The sequence below is a fragment of the Gossypium arboreum genome, chromosome 7 (genome assembly GCF_025698485.1).
Source record: "Gossypium arboreum isolate Shixiya-1 chromosome 7, ASM2569848v2, whole genome shotgun sequence".
NCBI lineage: Eukaryota > Viridiplantae > Streptophyta > Magnoliopsida > Malvales > Malvaceae > Gossypium > Gossypium arboreum.
Window position 1 is genome coordinate 28,275,568 of NC_069076.1, and position 18,387 is coordinate 28,293,954.

The 18,387-nt window shown below is 40.1% G+C and overlaps 1 pseudogene; it reads left to right on the forward strand.

The window, feature by feature from the left end:
• The window catches only part of LOC128295408 (uncharacterized), a 37,991-nt pseudogene extending 20,867 nt beyond the window's left edge, over window positions 1–17,124 (forward strand).
• Window positions 17,125–18,387: the final 1,263 nt, after the last annotated feature.

Here is an 18,387-nt window from a genome sequence, read left to right on the forward strand (position 1 = left end):
CTCTTGGTCTACCTCAAGACCATCCGCACTAACTACAAATCCTAGAAAAACAGTTTTGTTAGAATAAAAAGAACATTTCTTTAAATTAGCATATAAGGTCTCTTTTCGCAAAACTTCTAAAACAGATTTGAGATGACTTACATTTTCTTCCATAGATTTGCTATAAATCAATATATCGTCGAAATATACCACACAAAACTTACCGATGAAAGGCCTTAAGACATGGTTCATTAGTCTCATGAACGTACTTGGAGCATTGGTAAGGCCAAAAGGCATAACCAGCCATTCGTATAGTCCGTGCTTGGTCTTGAATGCTGTTTTCCATTCGTCTCCTTCTCGCATCCGAATTTGGTGGTAGCCACTCTTCAAATCGATTTTTGAGAACACTTTGGCCCCACTAAGCTCATCTAACATGTCATCTAAGCGAGGAATGGGATGACGGTATTTGATTGTTATCTTGTTAACGGCTCGGCAATCCACGCACATGCACCATGTTCCGTCTTTTTCGGTACCAATAATACGGAACAAAGACAGGACTTAGGCTCGCGAATGTAGCCTTTTTCCATTAGCTCATTGACTTGTCTTTGCAACTCCTTGGTCTCCTCCGGATTGGCTCGATAAGGTGTCGATTTGGAATAACCGCTCCGGCATGAAATCAATTTGATGCTCGATTCCACGAAGTGGTGGAAGACCACTTGGGTTTCTTCCAAAAACGCCTTGGAAATCCCGCAACAAAGACAAAATAGGAGGGTAGGGTATCGGGTAAATCGTTAGTAGAAATTAATGCTTCCTTGTACAAAAGTACAAGAACAGTTCGATTCATCCTCACATCACTAACTCTTGCAAAAACACTCATTTTCTCGATTTTCTTTTCTTTTTCTTCTTTTCTTGGATATTTTCTTGTCACTCTCTTTTGTTTTCTTTTCTTATTTTTCTCTTCTTTTATTTTTTTACAACTTTCTTTTTCTTTTTCTCTCATTTGCTCAATAGAAGCTTTTAGCTTGATTTGGTCTTCATACACTTGTTTGGGAGTCAATGGCGCCAACGTCACATTCTTTCCCATGAATTTGAATGTATACCGGTTGGCATACCCGTCGTGTTGAACTCGTCTATCAAACTGCCACGGTCGGCCAAGTAGCAAATGCCCCGCATGCATCGGTACGACGTCACAAAGAACTTCATCCGAATACTTTTCGATGTTGAAAGAGACAAGTACTTGCTTCGTTACCTTAAGCTCTCCTCTGTCATTGAGCCATTGTAGTTTGTAGGGGCTCGGATGCTTGGTAGTAGGTAAACCAAGTCTTTCAACCATCATGGTACTTGCTACATTGGTACAGCTACCTCCGTCGATAATGACGCTATAGACTTTGCCTCCGACTTGGCACCGAGTGTGGAAGATATTCTCTCGTTGGAGATCATTCTCTGCGCCTTGGAGACTTACACTTCGTTTTACAACAAGTAGTTCTCCTTCCATGGGTTGTTCCACGTCCTCCTCGACTTCAGAAGCTGATTCAGATTCTTTCTCCTCTTCATCCTCCGTTTCGATCTCGCCATCGGCTCGCAATACCATGGTCCTTCGATTTGGGCATTGGCTTGCTATGTGGCCTCTTCCGAGACACTTAAAACACTTAATATCTCGATTTCGATTGTATGACGATTCGGGTGCCTTGCCTTTGTTCATTTCGGCGATGGGCTTGTTGGTTTTTGGAGGTACCGTGGTCTCCTTCCCTCGAGGATTGGCAGGTCCTTTGCTTGATCCTTGGCTCCACCTTGAAGGGTTGGAAGTGGGAAACCCTCGACTTGGGCCTTTTCTCTTGAGTTGTCTTTCCACCTTAATGGCCATATGGACCATATCAACCACTTCAATGTAGTGTTGTAATTCCACTACGTTTGCTATATCTCGATTTAGACCAGCAGGAATCTAGCCATCGTTGCTTCAGGATCTTCTTGGACATCCGCTCCAATCATCGCGATTTCCATCTCTTTGTAGTAATCCTCAACACTTTTGGACCCTTGTGTGAGATTTTGGAGTTTTTGGTGCAACTCCCGGTGGTAGTACGCAGGGATAAATTGTCGCCTCATCACCGCCTTCATTTCGATCCATGTAGAGATAGGACGTTCACCGTTACGCCTCCGACTAGTGGTTAGTTGTTCCCACCAAATCATGGCGTAGTCCGAAAACTCTATTGCGGCTAGTTTCACCTTTTTATTCTCGGAGTAATTGTGACAATCGAACACCAACTCTATCTTTTTTTCCCACTCAAGATAGGCCTCCGGATCCGATCTACCTTGAAACGGTGGAATAGTCAGTTTAATGTTCTTGAGATCATCATCTTCGCGTCTTCGATCTCGTTGTCGGTGTTGCCTACGTCGATCACTAGCATTAGACTCTTGTTCACTTTCAAGATCACTAAGGTCATTTGCTTCATCGTCTTGGACCCTTCGTCTTCCCCGGTTCTGATTTGGTCTCTCCCGTCTTGGTCTAACCCCCTCGGGTGCTCTTTCACGTTGGCCATTCACTTCAACTTGGAACAAACTGTCTTCGATGGGATTGAGCCTTCGATCTAGGAGTCGCTCCATTTCTCGTAATAAGGCTTGCATGTTTAAGTCGGGGACGTTGCGAATGGGTTGTCTTGCCGGACGATCTTCCACGTTGCGATCTGACTCTTGTGACATTAAAACGTTATTAAAGTAAACCTCACCACAAAAGCTCACAATCTCTTGAAAAGGAAAAGAAGTTGTTTCTCTCACACTCGTGTTTACACTCGAAATTAGGCTTTTACCTCCACTCTATTGCACTTACAACTCTCGTGCCTTTTACCTCTCTTAACCTTTTCTCGTGATTTTGTAAGCAGATTCGTTAAGGCTTAGTCCTTGGTCTAGGTGGTCGGTTCAAAAGGGGTAACAAGTGATTGATGTATTCGGTTTCGGGTAGGTTGAAAGAATAGGGAATTGGGTTAAAAGTGTAGCGTATTAGGAAGAGTAGGATAGAAGATGGATCGAAAACTATATCAAATCAAAGCTTGACGATCAACTAACAATTGAATTGCATAAATCACTTTTTTTTTTCGATTTTTTTTTCGAAATTTTTTTTTTCAAACTTGTATAATTTTTTTTTGTACTATATCAGCAAACTAAATACAATAGAAGCACTTTTTGTACATGATTTTTTTTTCTCCGGCTGCGTGAATTTTTGTTTTTATAATAACAGCAACAAACCAATCAAAATGAGAAAACTTCGGTATACGAATTTTTTTTTCTGACCCTACCTCGGGAATGCTCCGTTTCGAACGTCTAAGCTTCTCGTTTTAAGTAGCTCTGATACCAGATGATACGAACCGCCTCGGAAGAGTCGAGTCGTATTAGTGTGCCCGATCATCAACAAGAAGTTACGTTAGGTTTAATTGAAAAGGTCAGATGAAGGAAAGAAGGGTATTGGTTTTGGGTTCGGATTAGAATAGGTAAGAAGAGTTTGAAAATTCGGGTTTGGAGTCCGAATAGGTATGGATGAAGGAATTGGTTCAATTAGGTAAATGGAGAAATGGGGTTGAACAAAAAGTGCAAACAAGAACCAATACCGATTTGGTATCGAACCGTTGTTTATAAGCTCTTTTAGTTCGGTTTGGAATTGGTAAAGGAAAAACCTCGACCCACTATCTAACAAGATAGGAACCTCGGTATGTTTGAACGCCACACTACGAGTAGTGATAAGTTCGGTTTCGACAAAGAGCAACGGCTGACACACTAGAACGCTAGGAAGCCAATCGAATCTTTGAACGAAATTTGAGAAAAGTTTTTGCCTAACAAATTTGGCAGCATAACATTAACAAAAGTCCAAAAAGTTCTTTACAAAGTAACACAAGCCACAATTTATAGTGAATGCAAGGGATAGCCGAATAGGCTCTTGAGGTAGCTAAATGGTTTCTGAAAATTCCAGAATTTTTGATGAAGCTTCCTTGAAGTTTCTTGTGCATGGAGAACGGTAAGGGGCAGCTTCTAGATGCCTTGATTCAATAGAAAAATTGAATGAATTGTTTGGGAGCTGAAATGCCATCAATAGGTTCAGCCAAATGCTTGAATTTGGAATTAAAGCTGCTGCTTAATTCAGCCGAATGTTCATGTGATTAAGGAGCTGTCTAGAGCACTTCAATAGTCTTAGAATGTGAACAAACCGATTTGAACAGCCACACATGTGTGAACAAACAAAACCGAACAGCCCTTGGTGTGAAAGGAATAATCAGGTGGGTGTGAACAGCCTTAATTTGTCTTGGGCAGCCAATCGGTCTTCTTGAAGAGTTGTAAGGTTTGGCTGAATGGTCACTTAGGGAACACCAAAGATCAGCACACCAATTTTAAATCATCCATGCACCTATGCAGTCAAGGGTAATGTACCTACAACATTTAATTCAGCAAATTAAATCCCTTTTAGACACATTAAATTCGGCAACATAAATAAAACTTGCACCATAAATTAGGCTGGACATAATTAATCTTTGTAATAGTTAAGACATATTTAATTGGTCCTAATTAATTAAGGTACTTAATTTAGAACATAATTAAAACATGTCCAGATTATGACAAATTAATTATTAAAACAAATAACTAATAAAACTAACAGCAACTTAAATGATTTATTCCAGCATAATAAACGCAATAATGAAATGAGCTGAAACGAGCTCGTTGAGCTAAGTTAAGTTGAAGTTGAGCTGATTTGAGCTTGAAGGAGTATGCATGGTTTGCTTGGCTTGCTGGTCCAAGAGCTTTCAAGAAGTCCAGCAAGGGTTTCACCCCAAACTCTATCAACTAAGGTTGTTGTTGCATCTTTGAATCTCTTTGCTCGAGCTCGGGTGATCGGTCCTACGGGCAATTCGAGAGGATCTTCATTGGCAGCCGACAACTCGGGAGGTGTGGTTGTATCACATCCTTGAACCCAACTTACATAACCAATTTAACTTCAATCCAAATTATCTATCCTTTCTATTTCCGACGAAGCTTTCTCGAAGACGATCGGGCAATCTACATACGACTCAACTAAAGTCGAGGTGAGCTCGTATCACTTGGTATCAGAGCTACCTAAAATGAGAAGCTTAGATGTTTAAAGCGGAGCATTCCCGAGGTAGGTTCAGAAAAAAAAGAGTATAGAAAAAAAAATTGTTTCATGAAATTCAAGTATTATACTGTATTTACCTTTTTAGTAGTTTATAAACATATATATATATACTAAAAAAAAACTACTTTGTGAGATTCGAGTATTGTGTTGTAATTATCATTTTAGTAGTTATAAAAAAAAGTATATAAGAAAAAAAAATTCGAAAAAAATTCAAAAAAAAAGAGAGGTGTTTTATGCAATTTGTTTGCTATTTGAACGTCAAGCCTTGATTTGATATAGTTTCCCAATCCATCTTCTGTTCTAAACCCCCTAATCATATGCACGCCACACTTTCTTACCCAATTCCACTGTTCTTTCAGCCAACCTTAAACCTATACGCATTTCCATTGTTACCCTTTTGAAACCGACTCACAAACTAGAAGATCAAGCCTAGTAAATCCTTTACAAGGTTATAAGAGAAGAAAGGAGTGGAAAAAAGCACGAGTGAGTGAGCGCATTCGAGAGGAGGTAAAAGCCAAAAGAGCGTAAAACACAAGTGTGAGAGCCAACATTCTTTCTTTTCAAGAGATATTGTGAGGTTTGTGGTGAGGTTACAACATGTCGCGAAGTCCGGAACATAACGTGAATGAAGGACTACCAAGACAACCTTTAAGGAACGTGGCTCCCGGAGGCAGAAGAGTCCCTGATCTAGTCCAGCAAGCTCTCCTAAGGGAAATCCAACGTATGTTCCGCAACGAACTCGAGTCCATAAACGAAAGACTAGACCGAGTCGAAGAGAGGGGGCGATGAGAAAGAACGCCTCAAGGCCCTAGACGTGAAAGAGGTCGAGCAAGGCCGTTCGAAGATGAGATGTATGACCCAAGTGATTTAGAAAGCGACCAAGGTTCAAATCAAAGTGAGCGACGCCGAGATCAGCGGAATCGGGGTCAAAGGGATCGAGGCCGAGTTGATGATGATTTGAAGAACATTAAGCTCTCCATACCACCCTTCCAAGGCAAGTCTGATCCAGAAGCGTACTTGGAGTGGGAAAAGAAAATAGAATTGGTATTCGACTGCCATAACTACTCGAAGGTCAAGAAAGTCAAGTTGGCGGCAATCGAATTCTCTGACTACGCCATGGTGTGGTGGGACCAAATTAACAACAAGTCAAAGATGAAATGGAGAGAGACCAATCTCAACATGGCAAGAGATGAAGGCGGGTGATGAGAAAGAGATTTATCCCTTCCTATTACCATCGGGAATTATACCAAAAGTTGCAAAACCTTACGCAAGGTCACCGGAGCGTGGAGGATTACTTTAAAGAGATGGAAGTAGCAATGATTCGTGCGAAAGTGGAAGAAGACCGCGAGGCAACCATGGCTAGGTTCTTAGCCGGGCTAAATCGAGAGATTGCTAACGTGGTGGAGCTTCAGCACTATGTCGAGGTGACCGACATGGTTCATGTTGCGATTAAAGTTGAAAGACAACTAAAGAAGAAAAGCTCTATTTGGGCCTATGCCAACCCTGCAAACAACTCAAAGTGGGGACAAGGTACGAGCAAAAAGGACTTCCCTAATCGCCCGAAGGAAGAAAACCATCCTGCAAAGTTTAATAAGCCCGTTGGTGAATCAAGCAAAGGCAAAGAAGTTGCCAACCCAAATCACACGAGGGATATCAAGTGCTTTAAGTGCTTGGGGCGAGGGCACATTGCTAGTCAATGCCCTAACTGAAGAGCAATGGTGATGGACGCCAACGGCGAAATTGAGTCGGAAGATGAGAAAGAAGAAGAATCCGACACCCCTGTTAGTGATGAAGAAGGCAATCTTGAGTATGCCGTCGAAGGTGAAATCCTTGTAATCAAATGTAGCCTAAGTGTACAAAGCACGAAGAATGAACAACAACGCGAGAATATCTTCCATACGCGCTGCCTTGTGCAAGGCAAGGTGTGTAGCCTTATTGTGGATGGCGGGAGTTGTACAAACGTCGCTAGTACGTTAATGGTAGAGAAACTCAGCTTGGCCACAACGAAGCACCCTTGTCCATATAAGCTTCAATGGCTTAATGATGGTGGGGAGTTGAAGGTGACAAAACAAGTATTGGTGTCGTTCTCCATCGAAAAATACAATGATGAAGTTCTCTGTGACGTGGTTCCCATGCATGTCAGACACCTTTTGTTAGGCCGTCCATGGTAATTTGATCGAAAGGTGGTACATGATGGCTACACCAACCGATACACCTTCAAGCATTTAGGCAAGAACATCAGTTTAGCGCCTTTGACACCGAGACAAGTATACGAAGATCAAGTGAAGTTGCGTGATTCAATTGAAAATTTTAAAGAGAATGAAAAGAAAGAAAAGAGTGAAAAGGTGTGTGAAAAAGTGAGTGAAAAGAAACGAGGGAAACAAGTTGTTAAAATGAGAGAAAAGAATAAAGAACAAGAAAAACAAAAGAGTGAAGAAAAAATGAGTGCAAAAATGAGTGTTTATGCGAAAGGGAGCGATATTCGAAAATCCTTTATGTTGAGGCAGCCTATACTTGTTGATACGAACCGCCTCAGGGAGAGTCGAGTTGTATGCTGAGTTGCCCGATCGTCTACGAGAAAGTATCGTTCAATTCACTTTTGAAATGAAGTTGATGGAAAAATAGGATGGAAGCTATGTATAATGGTTCTATGATGGTTTATGGATAAGAATAATATGCATAGGTTCGGCTAAATTGGAAGGGAAAGTGAAAGAAGTAAATAGATGATGGATATGGAAGAAAAGGGTTCTTAAAAGCAAGCACGAACCAATATTAGAAAATATCGACCCAAATGCTTATAGGCTTTCAAGGTGGAGGATGAAAGTGATAAACCTCGACCCGCTACTTAGCAAAGTAAGAACCTCGGTATATGGGTGAACGCCACACTATTTGATAGTGATAAGTTCGGGATAGTGAAGAACAGGGTTGACGCCACTAGGCTTCCTAGATAAGCCAACGAAGTCCTCAACGAAATATGAGAGAAAGAAATCTCACAAATTCCATGAAAGTTTAACAAAGTTTCATTAAGTGAAAAGTCTAACAAAAAAATGTCTAACCTTTTACAAATGAAATTTAACAATTATTTATAGCCTAAAACATGGTCAACCGAATGGCCTCAAAAAGTAGCTGAATGGTCACTTAATTAAACCTTTAAATGAGCTGAAATTTCTAGAAAAATTTAGGAAATTCTAGGATGCTTCCTCAAGCCTTAAGAACGTATTTGGATAGCTTCCAAGGTGTCTTCATGCAGCTGGTTTCATTTAAAATAAAGGTGAGCTAATCAGCCACCTAGAAAGCTGAATGGTCACTTTGTAATTCAACTAGAAGAGTTGAGAATTTTCTTAGAAGTTTCCTCATCAGCTGGAGAATTAAATGAGCTGAAAAATCTTGTAATATTCGGCCAAAGAGAGTGCATGATATTAAATATATTGCTTTGACCAGCTGGATAGGCTTGGGCAGCTTAAATGCTCCTTGAGGACGCTAATGGACAATAGATATAGAAGCTGAATGTGAGCAGCTGAATGGGATTAATTATAATCAGCCATGGCCGGATGCTTCCTCCAGCCTTAAGAACGTATTTGGACAGCTTCCAAGGTGTCTTCATGCAGCTGGTTTCATTTAAAATAAAGGTGAGCTAATCAGCCACCTAGAAAGCCGAATGGTCACTTTGTAATTCAACTAGAAGAGTTGAGAATTTTCTTAGAAGTTTCCTCATCAGCTGGAGAATTAAATGAGCTGAAAAATCTTGTAATATTTGGCCAAAGAGAGTGCATGATATTAAATATATTGCTTTGACCAGCTGGATAGGCTTGGGCAGCTTAAATGCTCCTTGAGGACGCCAATGGACAATAGATATAGAAGCTGAATGTGAGCAGCTGAATGGGATTAATTTTAATCAGCCATGGCCCTTGTTATTCCCGAAAAGCACCTAGAGAAACTTAAATAGTAGCTGGCCTTTTAATTCAGCTTGGAACATTGAATATTCAGCCATCTTTTGACTGAATGGCCATTTGGGAACACCAACCAGCAGCCTGTTCCCAAATGGCCATTCAGTCAAAAGATGGCTGAATATTCAATGTTCCAAGCTGAATTAAAAGGCCAGCTGCTGTTTAAGTTTCTCTAGGTGCTTTTTCAGGAATAACAAGGACCATGGTTGATTATAATTAATCCCATTCAGCTGCTCACATTCAGCTTTATCTATTGTCCATTGGCGCCCTCAAGGAACATTTAAGCTGCCCAAGCCTATCCAGCTGGTCAAAGCAATATATTTAATATCATGCACTCTCTTTGGCCGAATATTACAAGATTTTTCAGCTCATTTAATTCTCCAGCTGATGAGGAAACTTTAAGAAAATTCTCAACTCTTCTAGTTGAATTACAAAGTGACTATTCGCTTTCTAGGTGGCTGATTAGCTCACCTTTATTTTAAATGAAACCAGCTGCATGAAGACACCTTGGAAGCTGTCCAAATACGTTCTAGATATAGAAGTTGAATGTGAGCAGCTGAATGGGATTAATTATAATCATCCATGGCCCTTGTTATTCCCGAAAAAGCACCTAGAGAAACTTAAACAGTAGCTGGCCTTTTAATTTAGCTTGGAACATTGAATATTCAGCCATCTTTTGACTGAATGGCCATTTGGGAACACCAACCAGCAGCCTTCAAGCATTAATCATGTTTCATGCTCCTAGGCTATTCATGCACCAGCAGCTTTTTAATGCATTAATCACATTTCATGCCCCTATGCACCAGCAGCTCTTTAATGTGCCGTCCATGCCACTAGAACAAATTAAAACATGTTCCAATTCAGACATATTAATTTCGGTTGGAACATATTAAAACCCAATTATTAAGCTAAACATAATTATGAGCTAAGTAAATTAACTAATTTAACTAACACATTTAAACATAATTAAAAATGTCTAGATTTTAATTTATTAAAAATAACACAACCAAATTATTGAGCTGATTTAATTAAGTTTAACTAGACTCAATTAATTTATTCCAGCAACTAATAAAATGCTTAAATTAAAATAAACTAGAAAAATGAGCAAACGAGCTCATTGAGCTAAAATCGGGCTGAATTAAGCTTGTTGAAATTTAAGATCAGGCTTCATTTTGAACTTGGGCCCCTCGAACTTAGGCCATGCTTGATATTGTCGAATTGTGTCGAACCATGATACGTCGGGATTCGTATCACTTGTACTCATATACAAGGAATCATATTTGAATACTAATGAATTAGATGCTGCTTTGCCTTCTTCTGTTGTCTCTTTTTTGCAGGAATTCGAAGATGTATTTCCCGACGAAGTTCCGAGTGGCTTACCACCTATTCGGGGAATAGAACATCAAATCGACTTCATTCCTGGCGCGTCTATACCAAACCGACCGGTTTATCATAGTAATCCCGAGGAGACCAAGGAGCTACAAAAACAAGTGAATGAACTCCTTGGAAAGGGATTCATCCGCGAGAGCCTTAGTCCATGCGCTGTTCCAGTTTTGTTGGTGCCGAAGAAGGATGGGACTTGGCTCATGTGTGTTGATTGTCGCGCCGTGAACAAAATCACGATTAAGTATCGTCATCCAATACCGCGCCTAGATGATATGCTCGACGAACTAAGTGGTGCTCAGTTGTTCTCCAAAATCGACCTCAAAAGCGGTTACCATCAAATACGGATGCGCGAGGGAGATGAGTGGAAAAAAGCATTTAAAACTAAACATGGTTTGTACGAGTGGTTGGTAATGCCATTCGGTCTTACTAACGCTCCTAGTACCTTTATGCGTTTAATGAACCATGTTCTGTGAGCTTTCATTGGTAAATTTTGTGTGGTTTACTTTGATGATATTCTTGTTTATAGTAGATCCTTAGATGATCACTTAAAGCATTTACGAGCTATTCTTGATGTGTTGCGAAAGGAAACTTTATATGCCAATCTTAAAAATGCACATTTTGTTCTAACCAAGTTGATTTCCTAGGATTTGTTGTCAGCTTGCAAGGACTTCAAGTTGACCAAGAAAAGGTGAAAGCCATCCGAGAGTGGCCTAGACCGACCAGCATAAGCTAAGTACGAAGTTTCCATGGCTTGGCGAGTTTTTACCGTCGGTTCGTCCCAAATTTCAGCACATTGGCCGCACCTCTCACGAGCGTGATAAAAAAGAATTCTGCCTTCTTTTGGGGCGAGGAGCAAGAAAAATCTTTAATTTCACTTAGAGATCATTTAACTAACACTCCATTACTCATATTATCTGATTTTGATAAAACATTTGAAATTGAGTGTGATGCCTCAGGTATCGGGATTGGTGCTGTGTTGACCCAATAAGGGAAGCCCGTGGCGTATTTTAGTGAAAAGCTAAGTGGCGCACCATTGAATTATCCCACATATGATAAGGAAATGTACGCTTTGATCCGGGCATTGGAAACATGGCAACATTATTGATACGAACCGTCTCGAGCAGAGTCGAGTCGTATGTAGATGGCCCGATCGTCTACGAGAAGTTACGTTAGGATTAGTTGAGTTGAAGGTATAGTCAGAGGAGAAAGAGGGGTACGAATGGAATGGTAGGAACGAAAGGGTAGGAACAAAATGGTATGAACAAATTGGTCGGTTTAGGTTCGATTAGGTAAAGAAGAAAGAACGGGTTTGAACTACTAAAGGTACTTTCAAGAACCAAATACCGAAATGGTATCGACCCGTTGATTTAGCCTTTTGAGTTCGGTTATAGGTTTGGTAAAGAAACCTCGACCCACTATCTAACAAGATAGGAACCTCGGTATGTTGAGCCACACTACGAATAGTGATAAGTTAAGATGCGACAAAGAACACGGTTGACACAACTAGAACGCTAGGAACACCAAACGAATCTTTGAGCGAAATATAAGAAAAGTATGCCTCACAATTTTGACATAACATTAACAAAAGTTTCAAAAGTCCTTTACATGGAAATTGAACAAGTATTTATAAGCCTAAGTCTAGGTAACGAATGGCCTTTCATACTTACACATTAATTAAAAGAAAATTCTAGAAAAATAACTCTTAATATGCATGACCAGATTCGGTTTTGGGAATGGTGGATGAATGCATCTTCATGCTTAAGAAAACTCAAAGTGAATGCATGATATCCAATGGTCACTTGTAGATTCAGCCAACCTTGTTAAATGAAGCAATGTTTGGCCAAAAGTATGAATTAATTGTGGACACTCCAAGGGCCATCATGAGTGTGAAACCGAATGTTGAAGAGTCTTCTAGTGTGAACAAGGTGAACCGAATGGTCTTGCCATGTGAACATAGGTGTGAGCAATTAAGGAGAGTCATGGGGAAGCTAATTGGCCAAGCTATCTTCATGCATGTGTGAGTGCCCTTTGGCCGAATGGTCACCTTGGAGAATGAAGAGATAGCACACCATACATGAATGGAAACATTCATGAACCTTAAAGACATTGAATATGGTCATACATGCACTTGGCGAACATGCACCTAAGAGATTCAAGCCCCCAACCGTCCATGCACCTTCAAAATTCATGCTTGCTTTTAATCTCCATATGTCCACTGCGTTCCTACAAGAAATGTGAACATAATTAATTCAAACTAATGTGAACACAAATATCAACATTAAATTCGGTTATGACAAATTTAATTATCATCAATAAACACTTTTAAGACATACTTAATATAACTAATGTGAACTAAATTTAATATGTAGGATATTAATTAACTAATTATTGAACTTATTAATTAAAAAGTCAATAGTAGTCAAATGAATTCAAAGTGAACTCCATGAGCTGATGGTTAATTCATGATTTAAACCCAGTGGGCCTAAACTCGTGAGTGATAATGAGTGGTCCGAGCTAATGAGCTGGTGTGGAGCTACATCGAGCTAACTTGAACTGAAGGTGAGCTTGGTGAGCTGAAATGAACTTGTAGAAAAGTTCGGCATGGATTTCCAAAATGGCCACTAACTGGTTCGATAGGTCTAGCATTGACATCATCCCACACATGCTAAACTAAAGCTATAACAGCTTCTTTAAATTGTTTTGTACGAGCCCTTGTGATAGGCCCTTGAGGTAGCACCATCGGATCTCGGCTTGGACTTGGCTTATGGGAAGCCGTGATCGTATCAATTATTTATGGCCGAAGGAGTTTGTCATCCATTCGGACCATGAATCGCTCAAGCACATCAAAGGCCAACACAAGCTCAACAAAAGGCACACAAAGTGGGTAGAATTTCTTGAATCCTTTCCTTATGTTATACGGTACAAAAAAGGTAAGGAAAATATTGTGGCCAATGCACTATCTCGTCGATATACCTTGTTAAATCATTTGGATTCAAAACTGCTTGGGTTTGCATTTTTGAAAGATTTGTATAAGGGATGTATATAAATTGTGTGAACATGCTGCTGTTGATAAGTTTTTCAGGTTCGATGGCTTCCTTTTTCGAGAAGGTAAGCTCTGTATCCCACAAAGCTCCGTGCGAGAGTTGCTAGTACTCGAGGCACATAGTGGTGGTCTCATGGGCCATTTTGGCATTGCAAAGACCTTGGCCATGCTGCAAGAACACTTCTTTTGGCCACGGATGAAGCGGGATGTCGAGAAAATATGTTCGCAATGCTTGGTTTATAAGAAGGCAAAATCAAAGGTTAACCCACATGGGCTGTACATGCCTTTGCCTATTCCCGAAGGGCCTTGGGTTGATCTTTCAATGGATTTTATCTTAGGTCTACCGCGAACTCGAACCGGAAAAGATTCTATTTTTGTTGTAATAGATCGATTTTCAAAAATGTCACATTTTATTGCTTGTTCGAAAACTGATGATGCTGTTAATATTGCTAACCTTTTCTTTAAAGAAGTTGTCAGGTTGCATGGAATTCCAAAGACGATAGTGTCTGATCGCGATGCAAAATTTCTTGGCCATTTTTGGAGGACACTTTGGAGCAAGCTAGGCACGAAGCTCTTATTCTCCACGACATGTCATCCTCAAACGGATGGAAAAATCGAGGTGGTGAACCGTGTAATATCCACTCTACTATAGGCCATCATCCGCAAAAATCTCAAATCATGGGAGGAATGCCTGCCTCATATAGAATTTGCTTGTAACCGAACCGTTCACTCTGCTACTAAATTCTCTCCATTTGAAATAGTTTACGATTTTAATCCTTTATCTCCTCTTGATTTAATTCCATTACCTAACGATCAAATTGTTAATGTAGATGCCAAGAAGAAAGCGGACTATGTGAAACAATTGCATCAAAAGGTCAAAGCTAATATCGAGGCTAGGACGGAGCAATATGTGCGCAAGGCCAACAAAGGGCAAAAATAAGTCATATTTGAACCCGGAGATTGGGTGTGTGTTCATATGCGAAAAGAAAGGTTTTTAGCTCAGCGAAAGTCGAAGTTATTGCCGAGAGGAGATGGGCCGTTTCAAGTTTTGGAACAAATAAACGATATTCTTATAAACTTGATCTCCCAGGTGAGTACAATGTAAGTACTACCTTTAATGTAGCTGATCTCTCTTTGATACGATCACAGCTTCCCATAAGTCAAGTCCAAGCCGAGATCCGATGGTGCTACCTCAAGGGCCGATCACAAGGGCTCATGCAAAACAATTTAAAGAAGCTGTTATAGCTTTAGTTCAGCATGTGTGGGATGATGTCAATGCTAGACCTATCGAACCAGTTAGTGGCCATTTTGGAAATCCATGCCGAACTTTTCTACAAGTTCATTTCAGCTCACCAAGCTCACCTTCAGTTCAAGTTAGCTCCCATGTAGCTCCACACCAGCTCATTAGCTCGGGACCACTCATTATCACTCACGAGTTTAGGCCCAGCTCGGGTTTAACTCATGAATTAACCATCAGCTCATGGAGTTCACTTTGAATTCATTTGACTACTATTGACTTTTTAATTAATAAGTTCAATAATTAGTTAATTAATATCCTACATATTAAATTTAGTTCACATTAGTTATATTAAGTATGTCTTAAAAGTGTTTATTGATGATAATTAAATTTGTCATAACCGAATTTAATGTTGATATTTGTGTTCACATTAGTTTGAATTAATTATGTTCACATTTCTTGTAGGAACATAATGGACATATGGAGATTAAAAGCAAGCATGAATTTTGAAGGTGCATGGACGGTTGGGGGGCTTGAATCTCTTAGGTGCATGTTCGGCCAAGTGCATGTATGACCATATTCAATGTCTTTAAGGTTCATGAATGTTTCCATTCATGTATGGTGTGCTATCTCTTCATTCTCCAAGGTGACCATTCGCCAAAGGGCACTCACACATGCATGAAGATAGCTTGGCCAATTAGCTTCCCCATGACTCTCCTTAATTCGTTCACACCTATGTTCACATGGCAAGACCATTCGGTTCACCTTGTTCACACTAGAAGACTCTTCAACATTCGGTTTCACACTCATGATGGCCCTTGGAGTGTCCACAATTAATTCATACTTTTTGGCCAAACATTGCTTCATTTAACAAGGTTGGCCGAATCTACAAGTGACCATTGGATATCATGCATTCACTTTGAGTTTTCTTAAGCATGAAGATGCATTCATCCACCATTCCCAGAACCGAATCTGGTCATGCATATTAAGAGTTATTTTTCTAGAATTTTCTTTTAATTAATGTGTAAGTATGAAAGGCCATTCGGCTACCTAGACTTAGGCTTATAAATACTTGTTCAATTTCCATGTAAAGGACTTTTGAAACTTTTGTTAATGTTATGCTGCCGAAATTGTGAGGCATACTTTTCTTATATTTCGTTCAAAGATTCGTTTGGCGTTCCTAGCGTTCTAGTTGTGTCAACCGTGTTCTTTGTCGTGCCCAAACTTATCACTATTCGTAGTGTGGCGTTCAACATACCGAGGTTCCTATCTTGTTAGATAGTGGGTCGAGGTTTCCCTTACCAAACCTATAAACCGAACTCAAAAGGCTAAATCAACGGGTCAATACCATTTCGGTATTTGGTTCTTGAAAGTACCTTTAGTAGTTCAAACCCATTCTTTCTTCTTACCTAATCGAACCTAAACCGACCAATTTGTTCATACCATTTTGTTCCTACCCTTTCGTTCCTACCATTCCATTCGTACCCCTCTTTCTACTCTGACTATACCTTCAACTCAACTAATCCTAACGTAACTTCTCGTAGACGATCGGGCAATCTACATACGACTCAACTCTTCTCGAGACGGTTTGTATCACTCTTTCTATGATATAGGTGACGATTTGGGGGCAAATCGCTTCGAAGAGAGGGGGAATGATACGACCACACCTCCCGAGTTGTCGGCTGCCAATGAAGATCCTCTCAAATTGCCCGTAGGACCGATCACCCGAGCTCGAGCAAAGAGATTCAAAGATGCAACAACAGCCTTAGTTGATAGAGTTTGGGGTGAAACTGTGATACGATCACGGCTTCCCATAAGCCAAGTCCAAGCCGAGATCCGATGGTGCTACCTCAAGGGCCGATCACAAGGGCTCGTGCAAAACAATTTAAAGAAGCTGTTATAGCTTTAGTTCAGCATGTGTGGGATGATGTCAATGCTAGACCTATCGAACCCGTTAGTGGCCATTTTGGAAATCCATGCCGAATTTTTCTACAAGTTCATTTCAGCTCACCAAGCTCACCTTCAGTTCAAGTTAGCTCCCATGTAGCTCCACACCAGCTCATTAGCTCGGAACCAGCTCATTATCAGCTCACGAGTTTAGGCCCAGCTCGGGTTTAGCTCATGAATTAACCATCAGCTCATGGAGTTCACTTTGAATTCATTTGACTACTATTGACTTTTTAATTAATAAGTTCAATAATTAGTTAATTAATATCCTACATATTAAATTTAGTTCACATTAGTTATATTAAGTATGTCTTAAAAGTGTTTATTGATGATAATTAAATTTGTCATAACCGAATTTAATGTTGATATTTGTGTTCACATTAGTTTGAATTAATTATGTTCACATTTCTTGTAGGAACGCAAAGGACATAAGGAGATTAAAAAGCAAGCATGAATCTTGAAGGTGCATGGATGGTTGGGGGGCTTGAATCTCTTAGGTGCATGTTCGGCCAAGTGCATGTATGACCATATTCAATGTCTTTAAGGTTCATGAATGTTTCCATTCATGTATGGTGTGCTATCTCTTCATTCTCCAAGGTGACCATTCGGCCAAAGGGCACTCACACATGCATGAAGAAAGTTTGGCCAATTAGCTTCCCCATGACTCTCCTTAATTTGTTCACACCTATGTTCACATGGCAAGACCATTCGGTTCACCTTGTTCACACTAGAAGACTCTTCAACATTCGGTTTCACACACATGATGGCCTTTGGAGTGTCCACAATTAATTCATACTTTTTGGCCAAACATTGCTTCATTTAACAAGGTTGGACGAATCTACAAGTGACCATTGGATATCATGCATTCACTTTGAGTTTTCTTAAGCATGAAGATGCATTCATCCACCATTCCCAAAACCGAATCTGGTCATGCATATTAAGAGTTATTTTTCTAGAATTTTCTTTTGATTAATATGTAAGTATGAAAGGCCTTTCGGCTACCTAGACTTAGGCTTATAAATACATGTTCAATTTCCATGTAAAGGACTTTTGAAACTTTTGTTAATGTTATGCTGCCAAAATCGTGAGGCAAACTTTTCTTATATTTCGTTCAAAGATTCATTTGGCGTTCCTAGCGTTCTAGTTGTGTCAACCGTGTTCTTTGTCGAACCCGAACTTATCACTATACGTAGTGTGGCGTTCAACATACCGAGGTTCCTATCTTGTTAGATAGTGGGTCGAGGTTTCCCTTACCAAACTTATAACCGAACTCAAAAGGCTAAATCAACGGGTCGATACCATTTCGGTATTTGGTTCTTGAAAGTACCTTTAGTAGTTCAAACCCATTCTTTCTTCTTACCTAATCGAACCTAAAACGACCAATTTGTTCGTACCGTTTTGTTCCTACCCTTTCGTTCCTACCATTCCATTCGTGCCCCTCTTTCTTATTTGACTATACCTTCAACTCAACTAATCCTATCGTAACTTCTCGTAGACGATCGGGCAATCTACATATGACTCGACTCTTCTCGAGACGGTTCGTATCATCGGGGGTATATCTCCGTGGGGTTCTTGGTTCTGTTTTACGACTTGAAGAAACTCGATCACTTTGGTCTTGTTTAGTCGACATTCTTTGTATTTCTTGCACCAAGTATTGGTATTCCGATTCGGTGAACTCTTCGCGTGACATGATTTTTGTTGCTAAAAAGAAAATGTT